Consider the following 12,022-nt stretch of genomic DNA (forward strand, 5'->3'; position numbering starts at 1 on the left):
AGGCGCTGACCCGAGCCAATCAGGAGGGCCTCAGTTTTGCGCATGTTGAGCTGAAGAAAGTTGACTCTCGTCCAGGACTCGATGTCAGACAGGCAGGCTGTCAGGACATCGGTGGTCATGGAGTTGAGGGTAGAGGAGGAAAGGTAGAATTGGGTGTCATCTGCATACATGTGGAAGTTAACCCCATGTCTGCGGATGATGTCACCAAGGGGGAGCATATAGAGGGTGAAGAGGAGGGGACCGAGGACAGAGCCCTGAGGGACACCACATGAGACAGTGCGGGAGATGGAGGAAAAGCCGTTTGTGAAACAAAATGAAGACGGTGGGAGAGATACGACCTAAACCACTCAAGGACAGGGCCTTGAAGGTTGAGGCGGGAGGACAAGCGGTGGAGGAAGATAGCGTGGTTGATTGTATCGAATGCGGCCGATAGGTCGAGGAGGACGAGGAGGCAGAGAGAGCCCTGGTCTCAGATGGTCAAGATGTCATTAGTGACCTTGACCAGGACGGTTTCTGTGCTATGGGCAGCACGGAAACCCGACTGAAGCTGGGAATGGTAATTTGGTCATTGCCCATCCATCATAAATTGGTGTTTACCTAATTTTCCATTCTTAGATATGCCACTGATGTGAAGAGAGCTATGTAAATGCAAGTTGTTGTGGTCATCATTGTGGACATCTCCAGGAGAGAAATGCTGACAGCGTACATCACATGCACATTTGCACGCAATAGGTTGATCACACCTTCCAACAAGATAGCTTTCCAGCACTCAGTGCCCCTAACATAACACATTTCAGTACATCAAAAAAAACATTATTGCCTACTTATTGGAGGCAGTGCTGATCCTTTTAAGAATTATTTCAAGTCCATGTCAAGGCTCACCAGAACCACCCCTGTATCTGTGGAAGATGGAGTATGAAACTGTAACAAGCAATCAACATATTTTTCCAAACAGCCACTGCAATGTCTGTTACAATTGATAATGTTCACAGAGCCCCTTGAGAGTGATTCCTAAGTTTGTTATGCATCACATATTTCTGTGTTTGGTATCTCTAAGATATTAAATATTTATTGCTTACATTGTAACTGCATTTGTTTAAGATGTTCTCAATGGTTTTTGGTGTTGGCATTCTGGCAGCTGAGTATCACAAGAGGAACGTCCACTTTCTGTTTTGTGCTGGTTGTGTAGCACAGGAAAATTCTGTTCACAATACATGAAATCAGAAGATTGGGCTGCACAAACTAGGTGCTTAAGGAAGCTCAACAACCTCCTTAGCTGTGGAAACCATATAAGTGACCAAGGAAGACTGGCAAGCTAAAACATCAAGATAACCTGTGAAGGCCAGGTTTACAGGAATGCATCGTTGGGGGTGGGGTGCCTTTACTCTGTCAAACCTCAGCCCTCATTCAACATGTTATATCAATCTGGTGAGGACTCAAACCTGCACTTATTGGATATCAAATCAAACTGGTGAATTTCCTCTGAGGTCAGGGAGGGGAGCGAGTGGAGGGAGGTAAGCGGAGTCTTCTATGGACTGAGCTGCCCTCAAGGTGATACATTTGGCAAAGGAATGTTGGAATCTAATTTTTACTTGGTGGTGGTCTTAGTCAGACACCTGGCTGGACAAAACATTAATGCTGAAGTAAAGTCCAGCAGGGAATCGTTACTTTAGAAAGAATGTTCATCAAGAACTAGTAAGCTTCTTGGGGCCACAAACATTTAACATGGGTGAGGATCATTAGGTGGACATTTGAGGGAGTCAGTTCTTGAAGAGTCCTATGGTATAGCCCGGGCACCAGGCGCTGCGACCAAGCTCCAAGGTGTCATTGTTTATCCAGAATTCCCAAAAGGTGGCGTCCTTAGCTGGCAATGCCATAATACAGGGAGAGGTGGCTCTTACATAAAGATGGTCTTCGAGTGCCTTGTCTTCAGGAAGGTTCCAAACTGATCAATACAATTCAAGGAGTGAATATCCACTTGTTGGAACTCCTCAGACATGTTGGGCATAGTCCAAACATTGAAGCATTAGCAATTATGTGGCCACAGACCCCCTCCACCCAGATTAATACGCCTGAACTTGCTGCATGGATGAATTCATATTATCCTCTTTGTGTGGGAGGAGGGGCAGAAGGGGAAATAAGTGAGGTATTCTTGTTTCTAAGTTGGCAATACAAAGGAAATATTAGAGAATGAGATATTAAAAACTGTACTTTGTATAACTAACCCTAACTCCAATGAATCTATATAGTGCAATACAGTAATTAACATTATACTCCAAAATTTCCTCTGAATCCTGATGATGAATATTTCTGTTTAACATCCCTTTTCTTTAAAAGCATAACATCACATTTTGAACACAATTTCTGAACCTATTACATTTGTTTCCTGCCTTGGAAGAGATTGCAATATATTGCAGGAACATCAGGGGTAGAAGCTCCACTGTGAAGCTCCACATAAAGTCTATGGGCATGATTCACGCCTTGCCTCCTAAGTGTCCTGGTTTCACTGCAGATTGTGGTTCTGGCACTTCCAAGCAGTTTCCAGTCAATAGATTCCAAAATAGCATTCGCTAAACAAGCTACTCCTTGATGTAATGCTTTGCAGTAGCTCAATATGTTAAAATCCTGCAAGAATAAATTGTCTCTAAACCTTGCCTTCTGTTTAAATCAGTGCATTATTGGCACATTCCCCAGATATACTGCTGCTGAACGAAAAACAATCATATTAAGAAAGAAGCCCGTTAATTTACTGCACATAGGGATTAGAGGGTCATGTATGCCCTTATGGAATCCCGTTCCAAAGATCAAATTAAGTTGGAGTGGTGTTCCTTCAAGTCAGCATCCTGGACTTAAACAATTAAGAATTATTAAGAAATATCACAAAATGACCCTGATATTTGAATAATACAAATTTTGACATAGTCAAAATTGACACACTGATTGTCCAGTGCCTTGGGATGTCCTCCCAACAAGAAAGGCACTATATAAATGTAATTTTGTTGAATTTGTTGTTGTTCACACAGGAGAACATATGAAAGCACTTTACAAAGGCAGACTTGGAGCCCGAGATGGAAGGGATATGAGGAATAGTAGATGTGGAGTTTGTCACTCGAGGTGCGTAGTGCATGGATGGACTCGAGGTGCGTAGTGCAGATGAGGATGTGGACTGTGGAGTTCTGGAGCTTCTGGAGAGTTGGGCTGGAGAGATCAGTGAGCAGGGCATTGGAGAAGTTTGGGGGTGAAAAAGAGATAGAGGCTAAGAGGGGAGTTAAGAGTTGAACAAAATGCCTAGGTTCCCATACAGGCTCTGTGAGTTGGAGTATGCAACTGGGAAGGATTATATAATCGACACCTAAAGTGAGAAGTCGCTAGTGCAAGTTAAGCAGAGTAACCTCAATTTCGAAAAGAATCCCCGTAGCTCAAGTTTTGTGAATTATCTGTATTTTCATTCTTGCTCTGGAGATTAAAGATGTAAGAAACCTACCAAAAAGTAGGAAATCTCTTGATCATTTCATTGGTTTTTTTCTACCTCAAATAGGAGTCCTTAGGACTTAAATTTAGTTTGGAATTGATCGCTGAAGGGCAATAATTACATAGAAAATTATACAGAATCTACTGCACCAAAACAGCTCATTCACCAAATTAGTTTGTGCTACTGATCATTACCCACATAAGCCTCCACCCATCCTCATCGGAATCAAACTCAGGTCCTGCGAGTGCTCTAACCACTGAGCTACAGGACTCCAATATTAATACTATTTTAACACCTGAGCTGGGGGTGGGAACCAGGAGGGTGGGGAGAGAAAAGATGACTGAAAGCGTGGTCAAAGAGTTAGGTCTTGATTCATCTTATTGTTGTTTGCAGGTCCTTATTGGTGACATATTTGCCAATTAACCTCATTCTGGCACTTGAAGTGTTTTTTTTATATCAATATAAGTTGCTGATTCTGTTTCTTTCAGTTCAAGGTATCATGATGATCAATGTTCTTTGGTTATGTTGACAGAGTGGAGAAGCCTTAGTCAATGACTACTTCATGCTTTTGCTTCCCCTGCATCCTGAAAGAAATTGGATACTTTATTTACAATTTTACAAGAAACACAGTGCATGTGACAGTGCTGCCTGATTATGCCTGTGTTTATATTCTATAAATAAATGAGATGTTAGGAGACTAATCTTACACCCATGAGAGTCTTTGAAGTGCACTAGTTCAAGTAAAGAATTGTAAATCAATCTGCACAGTTTAGATAAAATGAAAGCTTCACTATTAAAGTCAAACATTTTCTTGTGCAAAGTTTAGTAAAGTAGGACAGATAAAGAGGACAAGATTATGTGTACGTCAGGACTGTAATTCTAAGTGTTCCACAAGGGACTCTTGTGGGAGGAGAGGAGTAAGTGGTGTGTCCTTGGAGCTGAACTGGCTGCCAAGTCCTCGCAATGTCAAAATTGAGTGAACCATCTGGCGGGTCCACAGTAATGCAGATGACAGCCCAGACAGCCAGGACTTGGAGGGGAGACCCTTGGGGGGAATTCATCTCACTCAGCTTCTGTTAACCTTCTAAGTCAAAACCTTTATGAGTACGGTGATCCCAGCTGAACATGCAAAGGGAAGATTGCTCTCATTGGCAAACTGTTTAAACACCAGCAGTGGCCCAACAGACACCCCAAGCCTTGGCTCTCTCTAGCCTGTGCTTAATACTTGCCAGAATTAGTTAAGCAGCATGAGTCTGGGGAGAGAGTACACATTCCATTCCATACGTAGAAATGGGTAGGTGGTATGCATGGAAGTCTCAGACTGGTTTGAATACTCTTAAGCATGGTGATAGATTTCAGCAAGTGTTAGACCAACTGGCTGACGAAAGAAAAAGTAAGTGTTTGTCCACATCTAGCTGACATAGTAATATTAGAAGTGAAGCACATGTGATGAGATTGATATGGAGCTATGCAACTGTTCCCATCCTGAACATTCCCTCTCACTAATTAATGTTAATAATCATTGGATTTTGGAGCATGCCCAGTTTGTTTATATTTGAATCCTATTTCTGAATGATACCTTTAGTCTTGAAGTCAAACAGCTGGTCTATACAAAGATATTCATTTGCTAACTCATTAGGTCTCCAACGACTCCCATAAAGTAAAGGATTATTAATTTACAGGGAACACATCATTATAAGATATGTAAATTCACACAAGCGTCTCATTAAAATTGCATTGGATTACAAGAACTAAAAATTCGAAATTATACTAGAGCGTAATTAAAATCATATAATTATAGAATATTACAGCACAGAAGGATGCCGTTTGGTCCATCAAGTCTGTACCGGCTCCTAGAGCAAGGTGTCTATACAGTACTGCTGCTCCACCCTATCCCCATACCTCTTCAATCCTTTTTCCATTAATGATATATTTTACCTCATGAGAACCTTGTAATTATAAAATACATCTTTTTTAAATCTGATTTTAGCACCTTATCACATTGAAAGATCTCAAAGCCCTTCATTTTTTTCTGTAACGTGTAGTGACTGTGTATTTGTAGGCAATTTTTTACAACCATTAAATTAATTCACAGTTTTATGTCTTTGGGATTGTTCTCTTTCTGAATAGTGCCGTTGGATATTTAAAGTTCACGTGAACAGTAGACAGAATCTCAGTTTAACAGTCAGGGATCTGCACCCGAGCTGGTGGTTGGGATCAGGAGGGTGGGGAAGTTAAGGGTAGGCTGAAGGCCCATCTGCCAATGTTGGGGTGGGCAAGCCAGGGTATTTGTAGCAGGCAAGACTCTGCTGAATGGAAGGAGTGAGACACGTTAGTAGGGGTGTCAGGAGGTAACAGAAGTAGGGAGGAGCAAGGCCATGGAGGGCTTTGAAGGTGAGGATCTGGAGCTCGAACTGTATCCTCTGAGTAATGGGGAGCCAGTGCAGTCAGGCAAGGATGGGGGTGATAGAGTCGCGGAGCCTGTTGCAGAAGAGGACATGGGCCTAGCATTCTGGATAATCTGCAGCCTCTGAGGGAGGTGTTGGGGAAGCTGGGTTTGTGTAGTCAAGCCTAGATGTGATGAATGCGTGGATGAGGGTCTCGCTGGCCTGCAGTGAGAGACAGTGGTGGAGCCAGGCAATGTTGCGAAGGTGATGAAAGGTGGAGCGGGTCATGGCACAGATGTGGGGATGAAAGTCACTTGAGGGTTGAATAGGATGCTGATGTTCCATATTGGAGCAGAGTGAGAAGAACATTGTTCCCAATGACTGGTCTACTCCTACAAGTCATGGTGATAGTGAAGTTACAGTAGACATAAAAACATGGGTGCCATTGTGGGTTAGTATTCCAAACTCTGTTCTTCATATGAACATTAGCAATCCCTCGGCACCATTTGAAAAGAGAAAGGAGGTTTGCCAGTATGTTTGTCAACAATATCTAGAAAAATTGATCATTCACCGCATTGCTGTTTGTAATACAAAACAGCTATTGGATTAACATACACAAATAGTCAGTAGTCACATCAATGTGATAAGGTATGTTAGAAAAACAAATTTTCTATCCTGGCTTATTCAGGATTGTGAAAGTATAGTATTGAACTTTACCTTTTGAAGTCTGGTAATACAGAAACTGAAACTTGGTAGATTTGTGACTGTTCTTCATTTTACTTTTATAACTCCTCCTTAACTGTTTGTGAAGATATAAAATGATATGATAGACCATCTTCCAGAAAGTACCAACTTAATGATAGCTGCATAAAAACAGGAGATGTTTTAGATAAAATCATATCAATACTAACCATGATTAAGTTGTGGAGAAAAGTACTTTGTCCACACAAAGGATATTCTTTATACAATTTTTGAGAGAATTATTTTGAAAGACTGGTTTACTAAAATTTAGGTATGAACCAAAATGGATATTACCTTATTCACTATTTATAAAACACAAGTGAGCAAATATGAAAATAATTTTATTTTGATGCAAAATAATAATGTGCCTGAAGTCTTTAAATTATGCACAGTGGTGACCTTTAACAAATGATATGCTTTTTCATGAAAAGGCTTAGCTACATTTGCTTAAATCCAATGGTAAATGAAGGAACCATACTTATAGTTTCAATCCAAAACAAGATTTTATGAATGGATCATCTTAAAAATAACTCACAAATAATCCATTTGGGCCACCAGCTCACACAACTCCATCTGACTTTTCCGTGATCAAGTTCATTTATTGTATCTATCAGATTACAATAAAACCAAAGAGAGTGCAAGATTTTAAAGTTAAGGTTGCAGCCTGATCCCTGACGCCTGTAAGTGAGTAAAGGCACTTTTAGTATAGCACTAAGCTATACAGACTAAAAGATCCAATTTTAAATCCCATCTGTGTTAAAATCCAAGACAGCAATTATTGTGTTACAATTGACCATAAGGACCCTGGGCTGGAAAAGGTGTAGAATCAGCCAATGTTTTTAATAATTATTCAGTGATTTTTTGCTGAAAACTGTACATGTGCGTTTGTGCAGGCTAGGATGATAATAACAATAATAATCCTTGGATATGATATAGCGCCTTATCACGTTTCCTAGATGTCTCAAAGAATATATTGTAAAGTGAACTGACTGTATATTTTGTGGCCGAAAGGATAGATGAGGATAGGATGAGGCTTTGCTGTGATGTCTCCACTATAAAAGCCTACTACCATGCCCACACTATGAGGTTTGGTGGCTTCTAGTTGAGGGATGATTGCAAGGCCAGGATTTACAATCGGTTGCCACAATTGAAAACTCTACGAATTTTGAGGGTAAGAGGTGCAGCTCAAGAGAATGGAATGCTTGGCTCACCTTTTTTTAAACAGTGAAAGACCACTTTTATTTTCCAGTACAAATTTCACATTTTTATGATTCAGAACACATGATTGATACAAAATTCTCCTTAGATCTTTGATAAATGATGGGATTTTTATGAAGCTGTTACAGCAATCTGCAACATTGTCTGTTCCATTGGTTCAAAGAAGATGAAAATTAACCATTGTCATTCAAATTTATGAACACCCATAATCTCATAAGGGTGTAACTGAAATCATTACAACTATTGTTGGTATATCCTCTTTCTGCTGTAGGAGTGATAATGCCTCAATGATTAACTACCATATATTTGGGCAGTACAAAAAGTACCAGTGAAGCTTTTTAGATGTTAATTTACCAGCTTTGCAAGGTAATTAAGAGGACCACCTCTTTGGAAGTGTGCCTGGCATAAATCACTATGTTCTATTTACTAAGGCTTCATAAAAATGTAACTTTCTAAAGATTGAAAACTGACCTACAACCTATTCTCATAAATCTTATACATGATTTCTTATTGACGCAACGACTTTATTTGCTTTACCAATTTCTTTCCCCCCTTCTGAAGGTTATAGAATGCAACAGCATAGAATCAGGCCCTTTGCCCAATCAAATCTGCCCTGGCGTTTCTACATGAGCTACCAACGCCAATACTAGTCTCTCTATCCTCCTTGGGGGGGAGGTAAGCGGGGTCTTCTTGGAGCTGAACTGGCTCCAAGATGATATGCCTGGAGACGCAATGTCAGAATCGAGCCAGCCTTCTGTGGCGGTCTCGATAGTCAGGCTGGTCCAGGGCACTGCTGACGACAGCACAGCCAACCTGGCTCATTGGCAGCACCTGGAAGGACAGAACATTCACTGGGGGCTGGGTGTCAGCACACTCAGCTCTTGTAACCCTGCAAGCCAAAGCCCTAACTGGTAGGGTGGTCCCAGCGGGACAAGCAGTGGGAAAGCTTTCCAGACAGCAATATCAATGGCAAGCTATGCGATTTTATCTGTTTTGACTCTCGCAGTAGCCCAGCCCACATTCTGGGGTCTCCAAGACTTGGCTCTTGCCAACCTGCGCCTAATACTTTCCAGAATTATGTAAGCAGGATGTGTCCCTCCAGGGAGAAAGTGCGTATTCCATTCCAACAATCTACCTCTGCGATTTCCATGTGTAGAAGGGATGCATAGAAATCTCAACTTGGTTTGGATACTCTTAAGCATGGTAATGGGTTTCCATAGGTGTCAGACACTTGGCTGATGAAAAAATATACTAGTCTCTTCCTTATTATTTTCAAGCATCTATCTAATTCCTTTTCAAATTAATTTACAGACTGCTTAAACACTCTGCTTAAACAGAGTGAATGCTGACTATTACTGGGATACAGTTCCTCAGGTAACACTGTGCCCTACCCAACTGGTTAGTGTTTACATATGAGCTTGGACAGGGAATTTTTGAAAGGCTTTTTGATTATAAAGAGACTCAAAGTTGAGCCCAAACTTATATGCACCTAATATCCACAAACTAGCACTAGAACAATATCTAATGAACAAGATGTGTCAGCTGGCTCAGTTGGTAGAACTCTCACCTCTAAAACAAAAGGTTGTGGATTCATGCCACATGTCGGGATTTGGAGCGCATTTGGCTGAAGATGACACCCAATGCAGTGCTGGGGTGTGCCTGCAGTTCTGTCCTTCAGACTAAACATTACACTGAGGCCCCATCTACCAGTTCAGGGGGAAACTAAAGATCCCATAGCACTATTCAAAAAGGGAAAGGATTGAGCTGGTTAAACTCTAGCAGTACCTCAAACATAGACTCTAGGTTCCCCAATAATCAAACAATAATTTGAGAACCAAAGCATTGTAACCATGCAATTGGTTGGTTTGCTCAGAGAGTAACCAGTGTGGACCATTAATAAGTGTTGCACAGAAACTGTTAAATAACAACAACTAATGTGGTTAAGTTGCTTTTGCTATAATTCTTGCCAAAATAACTTTGAATATTGTTGCATTCACAGTTTTTTCAAAGATTTAAAGTGCATCTCAAAGAAAATTAAGATCCATTGAATTAATGGCAAATTAGCTAGATTGAAATCTGCCTTGGCAATAAAACTATAAATTGGATAAATGAGAAGAGCTGTGTCTTAGGCAGTAACAAACAGAGCTCTGTAGAGGCCTGACACTCTGTATCAGCTTGTTACAATATACCCAAGGGATATCTTGCATGCTTCTCTCAATGTTATTCTATTCGTGTTGATGATAACAAAAATATAGATATTAACTTGGCTCAGTTGTTTGCATAGTTCTCCACCAGTGTCAAGCGCTCTGGGATGCTATCCTGCATGAGGGGCGCTGTAGAATCGCAAGTTATTGTTGTATTCCTGGCAAAAACAATTAATGCTCTTTAATTTCAGTCGTTTAAGATCTAAAACTGATTGTACAAAGTTAGTAGAAGAAATTGACTGAATAGCCTCTTCTCATTCTACATTTTCTTCCATGCTCTATTTAGACAAAAACAGCAGAAGCTCATTTCATTTGGATTTAAAGGTTTAAGTGGAGCTGGAGAAGCTGTGCATTATTTTCAATTTGACTACATCATGTAAAATTACTGTCTGCTGCTTTTGCAATACAAATGACATGCTTTATTATGGATATCCATTATTTTTAGTTAACAGGACTTGGAACAGCAGACAATTTACTGGCAGATGTGATTATTCCCATGTCTGAAGTCAACCCTGCAACCCAAAGCCCTAATGGTTAATTAGTTCCAGCTGGACAAGCAATGGAGAGGTTGTCCACATTTGAAATGGCAAGCTGTGCAGATTTAGCTGGTTAAACTCTAGCAGTACCTCAAACACAGACTCTAGGTTCCCCAAGTCTTGGCTCTGTCCAACTTAGACTAACCTAACCTCGTGGAGTCCTGTACCTTAGCGGTTAGAGCACTCGCCTCACAAACGAGAGAACCTGGGTTTGATTCCTGGGCAGAGCAAAACACTGGGCAAGTTTTCTTACTTCATACACCTGTGTTTACCTAGCAGTAAGTAGGAATTCGGTTGTTAGTCGATTGGCAGATTGCTTTTCTGGGAGTAATAGTCACTTTTTTTTTAAAAAATTGCTCGCTCAATCCACGACTATTTGTGGGACACTGCTGTGCACAATTAGCTGCCGCATTTCCCCCCAAAAATCTATTATTATTATTTGAGACATCTCTAAGACGTGATAAGACGCTACATCAAATGCAAGGATTATTATTATTATAGACTCTCCAGCATTACGTGACCATTCCAGACAAATGGAAATGTCCAAACATATGTGGAACTCTCATTCGTCTGATTTGGATGTTCTTAAGCAAAGTGATGGGTTTCTGTTTTGTGTGTATATCAGATACTTGACTGATAATGTTTTGAGTGTTTGGCAAATTGTATTCTTCCACCACAAGCTGCAGATGATCCAAAATTCAACGGCCCATGTCCTCTCCCACACCAGGCATAAATTGTGTACAATAATATCCCAAACTAAGTCATGAGGTTAATAATCTGTTTTATTTGGGGGGGGGGGGGGGTGTTGGCCTGGTGGGGGGTGGTGGCGGTTGTTGGCCAGAACACTGGGAGAAACTTCCATTTCTTTTTGAACAGTGCTATGGGATCGTTCATGTCCACCTGAACAGGAAGACTGGAACTAGATTGAACATCTCATCTGAAAAACCTCCAGTTATGCAGCAAATCCCCAGCACTGTATCGGAATGTCAGGGTTATATATTAAGAATAATCCTTGCATTTGACATAGCGCCTTATCACGTCTTCAAAACTTCTCAAAGCTCTTCACAGAATATACTGTAAAGTGAATTGACTGTATATTTTGTGGGGAAAAAAAGTGTCCCACAAACAGTCGTGCATTGAATGGCAAATTGTTTTTGAAGGAAATATTACCCTAGAAAACCAATGCGCCAATCGACTAACAGTTGGGTTCCTACTTACTGCTACGTAAACAGAGGCGTGTGGAGTAAGGAAACTTCCCCCAACATGTTGCCCTACCTGGAATCAAACCCAGGTCTTTCACTTGCGAGGTGAGTGCTCTAACCACTGAAGCTACAGGTCTTCACAATACCAGTTCAAAGTCCCACCATAAGGCTTGGACCTACTACCCCATGCCTCAGAGGCAACCCAGATTGACACTGAAGTATCACCCACCCTTGTCAGAGTGGCGGATTGCTGGCACTGAAA

Source organism: Callorhinchus milii, unplaced genomic scaffold (assembly GCF_018977255.1).
Source record: "Callorhinchus milii isolate IMCB2004 unplaced genomic scaffold, IMCB_Cmil_1.0 Scaffold35, whole genome shotgun sequence".
Lineage (NCBI taxonomy): Eukaryota > Metazoa > Chordata > Chondrichthyes > Chimaeriformes > Callorhinchidae > Callorhinchus > Callorhinchus milii.